This window comes from Gavialis gangeticus, unplaced genomic scaffold (genome assembly GCF_001723915.1).
Source record: "Gavialis gangeticus isolate Ggan-Ray unplaced genomic scaffold, GavGan_comp1, whole genome shotgun sequence".
NCBI classification, from domain to species: Eukaryota; Metazoa; Chordata; order Crocodylia; family Gavialidae; genus Gavialis; species Gavialis gangeticus.
Window position 1 is genome coordinate 45,042,755 of NW_017729029.1, and position 16,253 is coordinate 45,059,007.

Genomic DNA, 16,253 nt, shown 5'->3' on the forward strand with positions numbered 1-16,253 from the left:
TTGTTTACTAGAGTGACTCTGTTCTAATAAACAGGCAACTATATATATATTTTTATTCAATAATAAAGCTGCCTTTTTTTTTTTTTTTTTTAAGAGTTTTCAGGACACAAAGCACAATCATTTATTTTCTGTATTACAGAGTTATGCAGAATTAATTTGATGGTAATATTAACCAAAGTTTTGCAGAATAATGTTATAAAGATATCTATATGCACGTAAGTGATCCTTGTTTTCCCAGACAAAGTTCACAAGTGCAAATTTTTAAAGCGAGGTTACATAGTGCCATCTACTGGTGACAGATAAGTCATAAAGAGAACCAAAGTACAATAGGAATGTTTCCTATGAAGACCAAAATGTAGTATGCTCCTTAATGATGAGTACAATGTAAAACTTGATCTAAGTTATTCCAGTGATAACTCAGAGCTGCCCAAAGGTAAAAACCAAACTTTAGGCAAGACCAAATAAGTTCAAGGGTCTGGTTCAAAGCTTTTGTTTTAAAAACATAATTGATTTAAATTTCAGGCTATGTAACCCTTAAATTTTTTTTATTAAATGCAATGTCAAGACATCTCAACCACTTTAATACAAACAATCCCATATTCATACTAGCTGAATTAGCAGTGAGAAAAAGTTTCTATGGGCTTTCACAGCCCTTGCAAATTAACGCTTATTTCTTAAGATTATCTTTATATGCATATACAATTTTATCACTGGCTCATGCTATGTTTGTTTTTTCTATCCTGCATGTACAATGCATACATACTCCCAGTATGTTAACCAATAAGCAAATGCCAGGAATATATGAGGGAACATGCATAAAATTTAACACTATATTCCAGTCATGGGAAAAGTTTATGGAAAATGTAACTAGTTAAAGTTAAAAGTTAGCAACCTTTAAAATTAACTTAAGTTAAAGGTTAAGTATATCCACTTTCAACTAGTTAAAAGGCAAGTTAAAAAGAGAGGAACCATTTAAAAGTTAAGTTGATTCATAAGAAATGTGTGAAATACAGTGACTTGCCTCTTAGCATCATTTTTCATTTTCAAATGCAATGCGTGGGTTTCTTTTCCATAAGCCTACAGAAGCACACTAATTTACTTAGAACTCACCCTGCTTTACCTGAAAACAATGTTATACTTGCCATACAGTTTTCAGAATAACAATTTACCAGTACCTATGTAATGTTAGATCCTTCTCATCCTCTCCTTGTGAAGTAATGCATCAAAGAGGTATACCAGAACAACAGAAAGGAGATATTCATAGCCAGGTGACAAATGAAAGCTGTTTCCACAGAAAACCTCTGTTGTTACATTTTTTATTGCTCAAAAGGTAACAAAGGGTATGAAATACATCTGAATTAGAAATAATGAAAGTGTTTGAAAAACAAAATTAGACTGAATGATAAAATCAGTTTAAATGAGAACGAGAATGTTCAGCTGCATAGCAAAAACTGTTTAAACATGCTTATTGAACTTCAGCAAAAGCTGCATTTCAAAATTGACATCTGAATTTTCTTCACGTGTCTTGCAAAACTAAGCCCCCACTACTGAACAATCGCTCTACATGGGCAGATAAGGGAATGCTTGTTCCCTCTCCTGCAGCCCTGTTGACTTCTGCAAATGCACAGAAAATGCCAGCATGAAGTAAGGAATTCTGGGGCTTGTAGTTCTTAAGAGATCATATCTCATAGAAAGGCACACTACTCTGTCTCTCAAACAAGAAGTCCTAGAGTTTCAATGAAGAAATGTCATTCCATGCAAGTCCTAGAGAGTGGCTGTGTCAGGAAAACCTCTGGGAAAGCCGGATTTCAATTTTTTTTACCTTTTAACTTATACTTTTAAACAGTTAAAGTTAACCTTTTTTTTAAAACTAGTTAAAGTTAAAAGTTGACAGCTGAAAAATGTAACTAGTTAAAGTTAAGAGTTAGCCATTCCTTTAACTTTTTAACTAGTTAATTAATTCCCATGACTGCTATATTCTGATGCGACAATGAGTCGATGGATCAGACTTCTGAAGTCTTGCAAAATGTGTTTGCCCTCTGTGCTTTTCATGTACACATGGTTGTATTCTCCACCATTGTGGCACAGACCTGTCCTTTTGACACTTGCATGACATTTTATAGCCTGTTTTACTACATTCCCTAAGAATGTTGAGTGTCAGCTACTTTGGATAGATCCCTCCAGACAGGCTTCCAGCCTGTATCCAGAGCCCCAGATTTGCTAATTTGTTAATCTGTAAAGCTGCTCAATGAATATGTTGTGCCAGTTCAGCCTGAGTGGGTGAAGTGTTGTTTTATTTTTTTTTATGGGCAGATAGCATTGGTGTACTGGCATTAACAGCTGACATCACTAGTGCAGTAAAAAATAAACAAATTGTTCAATATTTGCAAGATCTTCAGTAAGGATAAAAGATGGAGTGTTCCTTAGATTTAAGAGCAAACCGATGGTATCAAATATATTCTACGAGTAGAATATATATACCATTTGTTACCACTTTTTAAAAATCTCTTCCTGAAAAAAAAAACATCACATCAGAACCCACCGACACAGAACTGCAGAAACTCTTGTCGTTTTTCTTGACTGATGAACAGTAGCTTGTAATTTACTTTAATAAATCAAAAATTCTTTCCAATGTCAAATGCATGGAGAAAAAAGGTTCCCAATATTAGTTATTATTGCTGCAATGCCAACAACTGCTACATTTGTATCAAGAGTCTGCAACACACCATAATCAAGTCTTTGTCTAAGCCACAGCCTGGGTGGCTCTGATTTATCACTGTAAATGAAAATGATTGGCAAAAACTTGATATCCCCAACTTGTCTGCAAGATCCCAGGCCACAGCATGGTTGGATAGCACCTTTAAAGCCATCTGATTTACAAACATGATATCTGGTCTTAACATATTTGTAATTATTTGTAATCATGACAGATAACCCTGTTTGACAGACACTCTCAGTTACACTGACGTGCAGGCATTAGATATTGCTAACTGCTGCTCTGCCAACAAAGATGCTAGCATCAGCAACTCTATGCAGAAATCAATTTATTTGTCAATACTTTGTATGACTACTTACTGTCTGATGTTTGGTGATGTCTTACTGACATGGGTCTGGTCATGGGTGTTCAAGAAAGATTACTTTTTGTCAGTCTTTTCTAACTGATTTTTTTTTGGGGGGGGGAGGAAGAGGAGGAGAAATCATAGGGAAACCTAGCAGAAAGGAACCAGTCCCCTGCTACTGTCATATAATTGCTTTCATAAACTCTTCAGTCTCCATCTTTAAATTAATTAGGTGTTTTTGTTCCCAGTACACTTGTTGGAAGACTTTCTTCTAAGAGTCTTTGATGGTAAGAAAGTTTCCATTTCCCCAGCCTCAATTTATGTATGACCAGTCTGCACCCATTTGTTGTGTTAATATGTCCATTAGTTGAAAGAACTCTTCTATCATCTGCCACAAAGTATTTACAGACAGCAATTCAGTCTATCACTAGGCTATACAAATCACTTTCTTTTAATCTCCTCTTACATGACAGGCCCTCCATTCCTCGTCTTATCTCCTGATATTTCACCTATTGAAATAATCTTTCTTGAACACCCATGACCAGGGTAGTAGTATTCCACATGGGGTCCTATCAGCACCTTGCAGCACTAATATTTCTTCCCTATTTCTGCTGGAAATACCTTGCCTGATATAACCTAAGGTAACACTGACAGTTCAATCATCCTGTGATCAACTAGTATGCTCAAGTTTTTCCCTTCTTCAGTCATTAACAAGTCTTGAGCTCCCAGATCACAGCAGCAATTTCTTTTATGAATCTGTAAGTGCATGACCCTGTATTTGGTACTATTGAATTTCATTCCTTTTCAATTACTCTTGTTCTGGGTCATCCAGTTCTTTCTTTAGGATATTCAATCCACCTCTGTACTGACAATACCTCCCAACTTTGTGTTATCATTAAATTCCATCAGCACACTCATACTTTTTGTGCCAAGGTCATTAATGAAAAATTTCAACAAGCTTGGTCTCAAAACTGATACTCAAGTAACTCAGCTAGTAATTTCTCTCCAGCCTGACATGTCCCCTTTCACCACTACCTGTTATCAAGTCCTCTTTTGACAGTTCCTTACACACTGGCAATTCCTCTATTAATCCCTACTCTTTCTAGTTTCACTGATAGTTCCTCATGTGATACCACTTCGAATGCTTAAATAAAGTATTAAGTGCGAGACATGGGAAGTGATAATGCCTCTACTACTTGGCACTGATTAGCCTTCATCTGCAGTACTGTGTTCAGTTCTGGGCTCTACATTTTCAAAAGAATGTGGAGAAGCTGAAGAGCGTCCAGAAGCAGGTGACAAAGATGATAAAGGGCTTGGAAAGCAAGTTGTACGACAAGAGGCTGAAAGAGCTAGATGTGTTCAGCTTGTGGAGAAGTGGCTTGAGAGGGGGGCATGACAGCCTCCTTCAAATATGATAGCAGTCTTCAAATACTTGAAGGGTTGCCATAAAGAAGAGGGAAAGCACCTCTTCTCTCTTGCTACAGAGAGGACAATGCAGACTAATGGCCTGAAGTTGCAGGAGAGTAAGTTTAGACTGAATATCTGGAAAAACTTCTTCACTGTTAAAACAGTAAGGCAGTGTAACAGGCTGCCTAGGGAAGCCGTATACTCTCCATCCCTGGAGGTGTCCAAGAAGAGATTGGACAGCCACTGGTCAGGGATGATCTAGATGCAACTATGCCCATGTTCTACTATGGGTATTTCCCATGCTTGTGGGCTCTGCTGGTTGCCCCTGCCCTACCTTTTGGCATGTGTCAGAGTGTTTTTAACCCTCCTTCAGATGCACTTGGTGCTAGCTATACCCAAGCCTAGAGACGTTGACTCAGGTGTGCCAGTGCTCCTGCTGGGATCCAAACTGGAGGTTTCTGGCTAGAGGGTTGCCCCTCCTTTCAGGGTCAAACCAACTGCCATATTTGGGGCCAGGAAGGAATTTTACCTCATGGTCAGATCTGGTACAGATTCTGGGGGGTTTTGCTTTTCTCTGTAGTGGGGAGCATGGCCCTTTACCCAGAAGCTCTCTGATAATACTTCATAGAAGCAGAACACAGGCTGCCACCATTCCCCTGCTTTACCTGTGGCAGGTTTGTGTTATGTCAGGGTCGATGGTAGTCTTATGCAGAGTTTAAATTATGGATTGTATAGGATGGTCTGGATAGGGATGATTCTGCCTTGAGCAGAGAGTTGGGATGGATGACCTCTGGAGGTCCCTCCAGAGAAAAGAATTTAATATGAACAAATCATTTCTGAACTTTGTGGCACGACAGTTCACTTCACAAGTCTTTTGGTCACAAAACCATTTTACTGTTTCAAGTCAAAATCCTGTATCGACTTTCTCATTTTGCATTTGTGCAAACGTCTCATATTTAGAATGATAAAAGAATCTATGGTTTAATTGCATTAACGAGCAAACATTTTCACAGAATTTGAGATGCAACAGTCTGCTCATGATGCTTACTACAGTCAGCTTGAAAATTCTCTTGAAACAGGACTTCCTTAGTGTACTAGCTTCCATATGCTGAATTTTGCCACTGAATAGCAGGCATTGCTAGTGCATTCGGTAGTATTCATGTCACATCTTGCATAGCTATCTGTATGCTGACTGTGTAAGATAATGGCTTGTCTGTATTGAATATTGGCACAGGAAAGACGTTGTTTTAACAAAGGGCGCAAAAACAGTGCTCGATCGTTAACCTACCATGCCACATCTAAAACCTCTAGGTATCCTCTTTATAAACTTTAATCACTCTATGATTATAATGGATATTTATTCTGATAAAACAACCCAGATATACCACCTGACAGCATCTAATACCACAGTTTAAAGCAGAAGCACTCAACCTGTTGCTGGTGTGGGCTGGAACAGTGGCTCAGGGCCAGTCCACATGCCAGACAGGACCCAGTGAGCCAGGACTGGACTCCACACTGTCTCCTTGAGTCCTGTGCTACAGGATCTGGGCCCACACTACTTCCAGCCAGCCTGTGTGCACCTGGATCAGGCCCTGGGCCACCTCTGCACACTAATCCAGTGTGCTATCCAGCTGTGGGGCTCTCTATGCATCTGGATGGCTTGGCTCTAAGGGCCCTGAAATTAATCCAATAAATTCAGTTTGAAAGCCAGAATGGCACCCAAATCTTGATCAGACAGAAAAAGCTGCTCAGACTATCACTTCCCTTTGAAGTTTGTTCTTTTAATCATCATTGGCACTGAAAACGTGCCCCTAAATTGCAATTTGAATTTCTCCTATTTCAACTTCCAGCCAGTGGATAGGACACATGGTAAAATGTTTGTTAACACCAGGCAGAGACCCTTATCAGCACTGGTTTCTCTTAAATCATTACAGTTATCTCGTATCTTGTACAGTGTCAGAATTTTTCTAATTTATTTTTGGCTACAAAAACTGCTAAGTTGTACATTTGGCTTTCCAGAAGCATCAGGCAAACATGGAAAAACCTTTAAAGATTTCACATTAAACTCACAAGGGAATTGAAAAAGAAAATATTAAAGTGTACCTGGTTGGTAAACAAAGATTTTCTTCTATAAAAATGTATCCTTTGTCATAAAAAAAAATATAAGAACGGCAGGCTTAACGGTGAGAGGTGAAATGACTGAATAACTTAGAAACCATTTATAAACCAGAGTTAATGCTAACTGATCTTTTTCAATAACACAAGTCCAACTTGTTACTTAATCAGTGAAAAAGACCTCTCAATAGAATGGTAACATGACAAGAGAAAGTGACATGAAGTGCTGTGTGAATCTTTTAAAAATGCCAGAATTATTTTAAGCTTTTCTTCAACCTAGAAAATTTACTGTGTAAATATAGCCTTCAAAAATTTTAATTAGAACAAACCATCTTAAAAGTTCAAATATTTTAAGAAGTTAAAATGCAGCTGTAAGTAAATACATTTAAAATATATGGCTCTCATCAACTTTCACCACAATAAAATATAGGGCACTGAAAAGAAGTTTCAAAGTCATATCTTAACTTTTTGCTGATATAGTCATGAAACAGGACTTCAAAAAGTTTAGAAAAAACTAATGACAGGGAATGAAGGACAACATATTTCATCACACATGGATGTCAGGATGTTTACACACAAAATTGTTAAATGTTTTCACTATAAGAAATCTGATAAATAATAGGCAATTATATAGGTTAACCAAGATAATTTTCCAAAGGCTAAAGATAGCATTTCAGACCATCTGTACCACTTCACACACTACTACAAATCTCAATAAAGGATATTAAATTAATGAGCTCTGTAAATGTGATGGGCCCAAATAACTGTCTAAAAAGCATGAAAGCCATAAAGATGTTCAACAGTATCCATTATACAATTTGACTCAAAGAAGGAAAAAATGAAAACATATTCATTAAGGAGATAATGTGTTCAGCCCATCACAAATCAGTGAAGTCCCTTAAGATAAGAGGGGAGTGGAGGGAAGGGGGAGAAGGGGGAGAGAATTCACAATGAAAGAGTGCACAGATATTGTTTTCAGTGCATCTTCTTCCAGAGTTTTGTAGGTGCCTCAAGAGAAGTCCTCTGCAACACAGAATACCACCAAAGAGAACCACTAATGGCATTTACTAGCTACCCTAATTATAACTGCCTTCCCAAATGGCAGCAAGCACTTGGGGTCAGTTTTTTCCACTACTGTTGCCTCATTCTGTCAAAATAAAAAGTTGAAAGGTATTTGGATAAAAGGAGGATGCTGTTACTTACAGCCGATTAAAAGAGCTGATAAAAGCTGTTCCATATTCAGAAGTTTTCATAAAATTTCAAAATTTCTACTCTAAACCATGATTCTGACAACTGAAGTCAGTCAAGTAGTTTTACCAGAAATTACTGTTCTAATGCTTGGCAGTTCTCCTATGGTAAGGTCATACACAACCCGAGTTACACAAGTTACATCTGGTATACGCTCAGATCCATAACAATCAACAAACCCAACATTCACCTTACGTTTAAGTGAGCGAGCCTAGGTCAAGTTATCTTTTTTCATGCAGCCAAAACTTATTAAGGACAAATGTCATACACAGCACCTTGAAAATAGCTATAACTACTTCCTAAAGATTTGAGTCGCTACTAGTTATTTAGTCCACACACACACACACACACACACACACACACACAATTACGTACTTACAAGCATAAACACACTTTGGAAATATGCTGCAATGAAAGTAAGTACCATAAAGAAGAAAGCCTTGAATATATTAGTTAATGTTAAAAAAGAAAGTAATCCGAGAAAGAAAATTATGGAAGACTATGAAATAGGTATAAAAAAGCATGGACAGAAGTGAAAACTGAAATATCAGAATTAGGCAGACAACCAATGTATCAAATATAAAAAGCAGATAAAAAGGCCCTCCCCAAATTATCTCATTAGGATGCAAATTTGTTTACACAGTAAACAAAATGAGACTCATCACAGCTGGTATTTTAAAAATGCCGTGTCTTCAAAACTTACAACACGTCTAGACAACACAAACATTTTAAAGGCTTGTACCCAGGCTAGACTGGCATCTGAATCACTAAGACACTTTTAAAAAAACGTACTGAGATAGATAAAACTGTGTTAATCTTGGATTTTATTTGCAAAGCAATTTCATTTTGGGACTCCCAATTTTTTTTTTTTTTTTTTTTTTGCTATGGGCAGAAAGAAGAAAAGCTCTGGAGACTGCATTCTAGGAGCATAGCTGCATTCTGTTTCTATCTAGTCACCTACTAAGTTGTTTTGCTTTTTGCCAAAACATTATTTACTATGCAGAGAGGAAACTTGCTTCCTCACGTATCTGTTCAAGTTGGCTACTGCCATATATATATACTAGCTACAATGGAATTTCATTTGTCATGGTAGCGCAAGGAGGGCTACTTGGAATTGGACTGGACATTCTAACCAGTTCATACTTCTCATTCCAGCACCATCTCCTCTGTTTACATGAAAGCTGTATTATGCAGCTAAGATGGGTGGGCCAGCCACCCTATGTTTGGTGCCTCAGTCAAATCTCAGCTGCAGCAGGAGCAATAGGTGCAGCGGTGGCTAGGTGGAAGCCCAGGGGGTCGCATGTATCCCCTGGGCAACCAGATGGACAGCCCTATCTTAAATGAACACCTTACAGACCTGAGTGTTTATTTGGATTTTGAAGTAATAGACTGATTGGGGTAAACTCTTCTTGCAATGTTCATTATGAGCAGTCATTATGAATCCAGAGATTTGAAAGAAACACACAACAAAACTACTGTCCTGTTCCTCTTCCTGTTTCAAAGATGATTTTATCTGTATGTAGCCCAGGAAAAGACATGTATCAATTTTGCTACCTAAATTATTACTTTTTCTAACCATAAGGCAGGCGATTCTTCCAGCGGTTAGAAAGCCATGTAGAGAAAAACTTTTACCTTAAAATAGTCTCCCAAAAAAGTAGAATTATTCCTGCTGGGATTAACACTCCGGAGCCAACATTTGAGTTAAAGAATTTCTTGAACTCTGTAACTCAGGTAAAATAGGAGGTTAGGAGCTCTCCTGTGGTTGAGGAAGCAGCAGAGCAACCCAGAATATTTGTCAGAAACAGTCTTCTCCCTGCTGATTAACAGACCATCCTCAGATGATAAAGGCACAAAGAAAAGGCACTATGGGAGTAACATGTCTGCACAAGTACAAACTCTTATTTATAATTTCTGATTATAGCTATCTATTTCCTTACCCAACATATAAACTGAGATCCAATATGCATGTAAACAAACAGAGAGCCTTACTGGAAACCTATCTGTATGAAATACAGATAAACAAAAGTATCCATTAAAGTCAATCACAGCTCTTAAAGAAGAGCAATTGCCAATGACTACACTTGCCCTGAATCCTATTAACACTTGCAGTCAACCTTCACATTCATGACCAAAACACCCCAACCCCAAATACACCATTCTCTACTCCCCTAAAACCTGCTCAGCAATAATTCAGTGATAAATAAATAAAAAATTCCACAGAACAGACTTAACAAGCATTGTGCTGTGCCTTTACCTGATGCAATATGTGCTTTCTGGGAACAAATAATCCTATCTAGCAACTTTGTGCACACTTTCCTGTGAAGAGTCTGCAATAATTTCTTAATACTTCATACGATCTTTGGAAGCTCCTTCTCTGAACAGTAGAATGAAAGACATCATGAAGTCTCATCAGTCTCCTCTATTATTTTACAAATTTTTCGTTCTGTATCTTGAGCATATCAAATCGGCTTGCAGACAATTCAAGTTGCCTAAATCTAAGGACTTCTCGTAATCATTCCAATACAGCCAACCACGAAGTCAGCTATGGTAACCGTCAATTTATCTTTCTTTAAAATACTTCATCCAAAGCTGCCAGACCACATCATGTCATTTTAGTGTCAAAACACAGCTTGCTCTTTAGGGTTACATCAGAAAAGGAGACAAAAGATTAAATTTAATGTTGTATTTTTTTCTAGAATGCTTTGCTACCGGTCTACAGGTCTAGTAAGGTGCAACAGGGAACCCTAGCCCTGTTACCAGAAGGCAGGTTGGTCCCTTTAAGACCAGACCTTTCTGGGCACAGCGTGCTGGCAAAGTGGGGGTTAAAAGCTGAGCCTGGGCAGCTAGTCAGGTGGCTGGAAGGGGGCAGGCCAGCACTATAAAAACCCTGGGCTGGGCAGCAGTAGAGGCCAGCAGCCAAAGGGGAAGGAGTGCGTATAAGAATTCCACAAAGAGGCTTGGTGAGCGGTCCAGCTGCTGTGCGAGAGGAACTAGTGAGGACGCTCAGAGAAGCAGCGGCAGCCCCAGAAGGACCGTAGCAGTCGGTGGGGAGAAGAAGCACAAACCTCTGCATGCTGCCTTCTTTAATTATTTTTTTGTGGCAGTTATTGCCCATGGACATACTGTTTATAATTTTTGATCGATTAACACCGGTGGTTTGTGGACAAGGCTGTAGGGGTGGTGGAGGCCTCATTAGCGCCTTGGGCACATTCATAAAAGGTCCAGGAGGCCAGGTGCACCAGGGGTGCAGTTGTGTGCTTTTGGGCTGGGCCAGTGGGGTTTGGGACCACTACCCAGCCTTGAACTTGCGGCCCCTAGGCTGTGGGGCCAGTGGATGGGCCTCTGGGCCAGAGAGTCTGGGCTCCAGATTAGGGGCAAGAAGGAGGGCCACGAGCCCCAAGGCTGAGGACCTAGAGCCCTGGAGTCAAACCCTATCTGGTGGGTTTAGACGGGGAAGCCTAGCTAGAGAAAGACAGGGGTCAAGGCCTGTGGTGGCTGAGAACCCCAACATACAAAATACAATAGGCAGTCTCCCACTTACAAGAACATCTGTATAATATTTCCATCAAGGCATGGCAGGAGAGTAGAAAGCAGGACATGAGAAACATTAAAGGGACCTCAAGGGTGCCCCTCAGGTCACGGGTAACAGGCAAAAAAAAAAAAAAAAATGGCGCTGGGGAGGGCAACCTGTTACATAAGGTAATTTGCCATCTAAAATAGTATCAGAGACCTTTCTATTTTATTTTCAAAAGCATATCAAAATATTTTTTGGCTCCAGGACTTTCTGCTTCTTGCCTAAAAGTAAAAATACTTCCTTTAGTCTCAGGCAACTGTCTCTAGTTCTGCCCAGATTCCTTTAAAATATTTATCAGTCCTTTTCCTTTGAATCACACTAGGTTATCGTGTGACAAACTGCTCTTTCAGCACTAAGGGCTATTCTGTAGGCCTGTTAGAAGCTTCGGGTGCCAATTCAATTCAGCGGCCGAATCTCCAAATCAAAATTGGATCAGGAGACCAATAAAAAGGTCCGAACCAATTCAAAGCTCTCAGAATCAATTCTGAAAAAGATTCAAAAAGCTTTGGAGATTTGGGCAGTCCCTGCTCACCACCACAGGGAGCTGGACCCAGACTCCGTGCCGGTAAGTAGGGGGCAGGGGACTGGAGGAGACCATAGGGGTCCCCTGCCAGGCCCCATCCCCTGCCTGCTGCACCAGCCCCTCCATAACACCCTCAGACCCCTGCCCACTCTCCCAGCCCCCACATGGCTACCCCACCTGGCTCCAGCTCCTGGTTCTTTAAAAAAAATAAAGCTCCCACTGACCAGCTCCTGCCAGGCAGGGGGAGGGCGATCCCCACTGCCACCCACTGCCCTGCACTGCATGCTGAGCTGTCATGAACCCCCATCCCCCGCCCGCTCTCCCAGCCCCATTGATAGCTGCCCTGCCTGGCTGCAGCTCCTGGGGTTCTTTTAAAAAAAAAAAAAAAAAAAAAGTCCCACATTCACTGGCTGCTGCAGCTGCTCATAGGGCTTCTGGGGGCTCGTGGCAAAGCCCCCCTATGCAGCACAGGGCAGTGGGGTGCAGTGGGGATTGGCCCCCAGCCTGGCAGCAACCGGTGTGGGGGCTTTTAAAAAAAAAAGAGCCAGGAGACTGGGGCTGGGCTGGGCAGCCATTGACGAGGCTGGGAGTGTGGGCAAGGGACGGGGCCTGTTTGATTCAGAGATTTGGCAGTGGCCAAATTTGATTTGGGACAGCAATTCAAATCGCTGTCCTCCACATCAGCCAAATCTGAAGTGAATACTAGCCACTTCACACAGGCCTACTATTCTGCCTTTGTTAAGGTATAATATTCTCTGTTCTGACTCCACAGAGTGTCAAGAATTTGTTAAGTCTCCCAGCTGATTTGACAGGTGAAGCATACCTGCCCTGGGTAGCTGATTTGACCTAGAACATAATGATCAGTAACCGGATCAGATTATTACAGCTAGGGACAGAAGTTGCACATAAACTGGTTTAAGTCTTCAGAAACTGGTTTAAACCTGTAACAGAACATAAGCTCAGGGCACAAATCAGTTTTAAAATGGTTGAAACTGGTTTAAGATAAAACTAGTTGAATATAGTATCAGACTTAAGTGATTTAGGTCAAACTGGTTTATGAAACTTCTGTCCCAGACCCCTTCCTGGTTCAAGCTAAATCAGTCCCCCAGCATCGGCTGTGTGTTGCTTCTTCCTGCTGCCCCCAAGGTCCCTGGGATTTGCAGTCCATACCCACATCAGCAGGGCTCTGCAGGGTTGCTCATCACTTCCTCTTCCTGCTTCCAGGTGCCTCTGGGATTTGTAGTCCATGATCACAGCTAGCAGGACTCTGCGGTGTTGTTCCCTTCTGTTCAATACATGCTCGCTTCAGAGAAAGGACTATTATTGTTCAAGCTTTTATGAATTCAGTGCCACTACCTTTTTCCCCACCCACCCCCTCCTCAGCCTGGCAGGTGCTACTCCTTCCTCTCCTCCCCGCCGCCCAGGCAGACCCTCCAGCTAGCTCCAAGCTACAGCTTGGCCATGCCCCCTCCACTTGAGCACAGAGGGGAGAAAAGCCTTGGAGCTAGCAGGCTGGGAGGTGTGCTCTAGTGTCCCCCAGCTTTTGGCTTGAGCCCCTGAAGGCATGTGCCTGCATTTCCTGAATCAAGAGACTGGCTCATTTGCTTGCCAGTTCAATCTCTGTAGCTTACACTAACCTGCAAACACTGAATTGATCCAGCCTCAGGCTTTCTGACTGTCTGTATTTAGCCTACAAGTTAGGCAGGTTAACAAAATCTTAATGACTTCTAGCAATCAAAATTGTAGCCAAGTGTGGCTATGCAAATCACTCAGTCACCAGATTTGCAAAGATTTTGTTTAATCAGGATTACCAGAGGTGGTTACTAAACATGGATGTTCTTGTTGAGATTGGTTTTAAACATAACAATATTCAGAGCATATATATATACACATGCTTGAAGGGGAACATTTCTTTAAGCTTTAAATGACTAGACAGTCCAACTGATAGCTATGCTAAAAATGCCACAATGGACAGATGTTTACTGGAACAAGAATGGAGCCAGCATCCACAGAATTAAGCAGTTAACACCATTCAAGAGACAGGGCCCCATGACTAGAAATGAATAAGTTTCCTTTCTCAAGGCTACCATTAACTCACACAGGTGTGACTTTAGAAATGTTACTTGTCTGTTTTATTTTATTTTAGAGAGTATAAAGTGTTCACACCTTTCCCAATTTTAAGTTCTTCAAGTTGAAGAGCACTAATCATGACCAGGTAGGTATCAAATATAACATTATTTTGTATCAGAGGTGAGCAAAATATGGCCTGGAGGCTTTGTCCATCCTGCCTGGCCAAGGTACTGCTCTATCATGCTGCGTCCAGCTGGCCCCTGGGCACAGTGGGGCTGGGGCAGCTCTACGGCTAAACTGCCTTTCTAGGCAGAGCCACAGCTGCCTGGGCTTTCTGGCTGCTGTCACCACTGGCCCCAGCTCCGTGGTAGCTGTGGGGACCAGTGTGCACAGCCCTGACCTGATACAACCCATGCCTGCTCCCGACTCACTTGTCCAGGATGAGCAGCAACACCAGGCAGAAACTGTTGCTTGCTGCACGGGGAAAGCAGCCCCCCCTCTTCGCTGCTGCTGGACAGTGCTTGGTGCAGCCAGCAGAGCCCACATCGCACCAGGCTGCCTTATGTCTCCATCACCACTGCCTCTGAGTTGCCCAACTTGACAGTAGTGGCAGTGCAGAACAGATGCAGGGCAGTCCAGAGGTGACTATGACAGACGCAGGTCAGCCTGGTGTGGGCTCTGAGCGGCTGCCCAGTGGCAAAGGGGAAGGGGCCGCTTTCCCTCTGAGCTGAGCAACAATTTCTGCCTGGCACTGCTACTGTCCAATCCAGCCGGGCAAGTTGGGAGCAGGTACACAGTTGGGGCTGTGCGCGCAGGTCCCCGCTACTACCATGGAGCTGGAGGCAGCGGCAGCTGGAAGGAGCTGCTCCACTCCTGCTGCATGCTGGGGCTGCACATTGTTGGCAGTGGCAGGGAGGCACCACAGGGCATGTGGGCTCCAGGCTGTTGTGGGGTAGGGGGAGGTGCTGATCAGCTCAGGAGGGTGCACACAGGGGGGCTCCTGTGCACCCCCCCCATAACACCCACAAACCCTCCCCCACAAACTCCACCCACCCCACACAATCACAAAGCCCACATACTACCCACACCCTACCCCACATGCCTCTCTGGGGAGCCCTGCTTACTGCTACACGCACACACCCCCAGCCACCCTCTCCCTTCACACTCCACAAACCCCATACCCACCCACCCACATCCAACCCACCTCCCCCGCAATATACAAGAGTAGGAAGTCATTGAGCTATTATGGAATCACTTCTATATATACAATGCAAACACACAACTCAGGAAATTTTTTTTTTTTTTTTTTTTTGAATAAAATGAAAATGTTATTATGGATGTTTGACTTTTAGTATATAACTTTTGTTTTCCAGTTCCAAGATGGCAAACCCCCTTCCCACAGGGAGTACTCTTGGGGGAGGGAGGAGAGAGGAGACTTCCGTGCCCAAGATGGCAACAGGAGGCAAGGTGCTTATCAAGTGGCTTTGGACCACAAAACAGGGGATTAAGCACCCATTCTGCACTTGCAATTCTCGGTCTTCCTTGTCTGAGCCATAAAAAAAAGACAAGAAGTTGCTTCATAATCTACTATGTTCTACCACCATTTAGAAGTAGACAGGAGATATAGTGGGAACTGTTTTTCAGCTACTCGTTAACCTGTCCCTTCAGGTGGGGGGTTGCCAGTTGTTCTTAGGGAGTTAAGGGACTGCTTGTGATACTAGGGTGAAAGTGGGACTTGCTACTTCTTCCTCTTCCCCCCAGTGCTCTTTGGATGATATGGCTCCAACCAGGGTGTTGCAGTCCTGTGGGTTAAACTGGCTTGAGGAAATGGAAGCACATAGAGAAGAAAGAGGGAAGGAGATGGAAATCACAGATTTCTATTGCTCACTCAGCAAATGTGGTACAAGCTTGCACATGCCCTTTGGCACTTTATGTTTTGGCCAAGCCTCACTGGTTGAAAACTTCATCTCAACACTAGTTCAAATACAAGGAACTTCTTAGAGCAGTATAGCAGTCACCCCAAAGTAGGATTAGCACCCCACAACAGCATACAGGCTTATCTTTTTGAACCTTAGGCGGAGAGCGGTGGAAGCCCCCCAGGTGCAGCTGGGGAACAGCTTCGATGCCTTGGCAGCGGTGATGGAAGAGGGCAGAGAAATTGGCCCTGCAGGGGACGATGTCACTCCACGCAAGACAGACTGGGAGGAAAGGGAAAACCAGGAGGAAGAAACGCCGGGTCCTAGTCATCGGGGACTCC

At 42.2% G+C, this 16,253-nt stretch overlaps 1 protein-coding gene across 3 annotated transcripts in view; it reads right to left on the reverse strand.

Moving 5' to 3' along the window:
- ATRX (ATRX, chromatin remodeler) overlaps positions 1-16,253 on the reverse strand; it is a 211,655-nt gene that overhangs the window by 64,760 nt on the left and 130,642 nt on the right. The window lies entirely within an intron of this gene.